The sequence below is a fragment of the Rosa rugosa genome, chromosome 5, assembly GCF_958449725.1.
Source record: "Rosa rugosa chromosome 5, drRosRugo1.1, whole genome shotgun sequence".
Lineage (NCBI taxonomy): Eukaryota > Viridiplantae > Streptophyta > Magnoliopsida > Rosales > Rosaceae > Rosa > Rosa rugosa.
The window spans coordinates 39416165-39419038 of record NC_084824.1 but is presented as its reverse complement, the minus strand read 5'-3'; the positions used below and the strand labels follow the sequence as shown (position 1 = coordinate 39419038).

The following is a 2874-nucleotide window of genomic DNA, read 5'->3' as shown; positions in this document are numbered from 1 at the left end:
CTGCTTACATTATTATCATCATCATTGCATTGTCGAGTGGCTCAGGATCAATCACGTCTGCCCCATTTGCCGGCACCCTAATGCCCCGATTAGACGCCCGGGGTCATCAAGGCAGGGAAGCCAGTAGCCTCTCTCCTTTTTGAATTTAATTCTATGTTTTTGTTTTTCCTATCATCCATCTTTTTGTACAATCATATCCATCTTGAAAATTATGTTTTAGATTTCAGACTATTATAACAAATTACAATCTATATTACATCCTGTTTAATCTTCCCATATATTGTTCAATAAAAAGAACAACAACAACAACCAAAAAAGAGGTAATTTCTCATTGTGTTGGTGCAGGGCCAGAAGAATCAGTATGTTATTGAGTGACACAGAAATTTGCCTTGCCTGAGAAACAAAGGCCTTATTTCCTCCCATATATAATGCTCCGCAGCTAGCTGCTGCGACAGACTATTCATTTGAACCTGGGAGAGGATATGAGAACGGTGCTTAAACCTCTTACAGACTATTCATATGATACTTTGCACTCCTCCATGAGACATCTGTAATTGAGGAAGTGGACGATCTAATGGAGCATGTTAAAGTACCCATGGACTGAAACAGCTGCTCCTTGAACTTCGCTTTATGTGGGACTTGTTTCATCTTTTGCTGTAAAAATTACAAACTGCCAGTTTTGGAATTGCTCAGGAACTCCTCAGTATCTGCCAAAACTGTAGTGTACTTCGGCTCTGGGGCCAAGAATATCTAACCAAATTTACAAGTACCTTAATAATGCTCGAACTAACAGTGTCAAGTTCATAAAGATGGACAGATCTCTGTATACTGCACAACAAGTAATACTGAAAAAATAAAAAGAAAACAGACCTTATTCCACTAAGAGTATGGTATGTAAAAGAAAAGTTCAGCACTCAAATAAAAATAAGCTTGAGCTATCACCTTGAGCAGCAATTCATTTGGTTCAGTACCCAGCTTAGACAATAGAATGTAACACACGCATTTCCTGCTTCGCAGAATGACAAATTAACGGCAGCAATCTGCATAGGTGCGACTAGCAATGTGTCAACATTAATAACATAGAGCTCAATATCAACGGAACCAAACAGCTCAATATCAATCAAAAGAAAGAACCTTGACATACAAATAGGCATGACAGCTGATATCCAACAAGAAATAATCAACAAATAGATATGCTGTGTATGTGCAAGGCTAGAATAAATTAATTTTGGTCCTGAAGACTGAACGAGTCCAATTACATCAATCAATGAATGTATTGGCATCACAATAACCAATAATATGTAGCAGGCATAGTCACTAGTTAATTAGTATTTGAATGCATAGGTTTCATTCTTGCAGGTTCAAATTCTCTGTCCCCAAATTCATGTCTCTTTCTCTGTCTTCCATTCAAATTCTGACACCTATCAATTTAGTTGATTGCAAATTTTTTTTCTAGATCAAATACAACAACTAGTCTATTATGAGTCGAACTCACGTCCTCCTACTTACAAAGGGGAGACTTATGTCATTAGACCAAATGGTGCTGAGCAGTTGGTTGTAATTTAACACTGTTTTTTAGGGCTGTCAATTCCGACACGACCCGATAACACGACTCGAAATAAAGCGGGTTGAACCCGCACGATTAAAAAGCGGGTCGGCCGTGGGTAAACCCGCAATGACCCATTTAATAAATGGGTCGGCCACGGGTCAACCTACCAACACGAAGTGAACCCGTATAACTTGATTATGCTATATTTCTTCTTGAAATATTGGACGTTAGGAGTATTTGATCATAGGATTAGACAATTTGAAATATTTTGCTTTATAATTATTGGATTTAATTAGTTATGAAGTACATATAATTATTTATATTCTTCGTCTTGTGTGTTGTAAATATTATTATCTATGTGGATGTCCATGTAAATACTCATTAGTTATGTACTTTGATGTAAACCCTACCTCTATATAAAGGAGGCTAATGAGACTGAATGAGAAGACTTTTACTTCCTCCCAACTATTCTCTCTCCATCTTCTCTCTACTTTATAACACGTTATCAGCACGCTCCGCCGAGCAATTTTTGTTTTTTTTTTCTTTTCATCGATGCTCTTGATCAATAACTTATATATATGGTTGATTTGCATTTCATGGTTCATTGGTTGTTATATTTCAATTATCCAAACCACCCACGAGGATATGCACAAAATTGGATGACCTAATTGCATCCATTATCCCTCAATTGTGCGATGTGGTGATCGGCAATCAATTATCTATAGATTTCATGGCATAATTCTATAAATCCCTCAATTATTTTATGATGCATGATTCAATCCTCTGTACGCATATTCTTGAGTTGTCATAGTTACTGTACATGTATTTGATTCTATTTAATGATCTATATATATCTACATAACACACTATGCATGTCTAGATAATTGAAATAGCATGCCTTTGATTCTATTGAATTCCAATTTCTTTTTAGAATCATGCATGAATATGTTTGTTCATATGATTGAATCAGATGATCGAATACGTTTGTTCTTTTTGTAATTACATAGATATGTATAAAGCTTTTGTAATTACATAGATATGTATAAAGCACAGGGGTTATGCGAAGGAAGGTTACCTTGGTTGATAAGGTTTCTTCTGTCCCTTTTTCTATTCTTCCTTAATGGCACACTGTTGGTTTATTGCTATATGATTAATCTTTATGGCTAGTTTTTGCTAAAGACGTTATGTTAGACTTTATCGTCGACATAGAAATCGATCAATATATACAATTGATTATGTATATACTACAGTTTGCAGATACATGCTTCCATATGAGCCGAGCAAAGAAAGGCTAACACAATTCCCGATTGGTTAAGGCTTTGAAC

At 35.9% G+C, this 2874-nt stretch overlaps 1 long non-coding RNA gene across 1 annotated transcript; it reads right to left on the bottom strand.

Moving 5' to 3' along the window:
* Positions 1-232: 232 nt before the first annotated feature.
* On the bottom strand, positions 233-1042 carry LOC133708698 (uncharacterized). The gene is made up of 3 exons (XR_009846000.1): positions 943-1042; positions 771-845; positions 233-654 (listed from the first exon to the last, which is right to left on the bottom strand). It is a non-coding gene; the product is annotated as an uncharacterized LOC133708698 (long non-coding RNA).
* Between the last annotated feature and the right edge of the window lie 1832 nt (positions 1043-2874).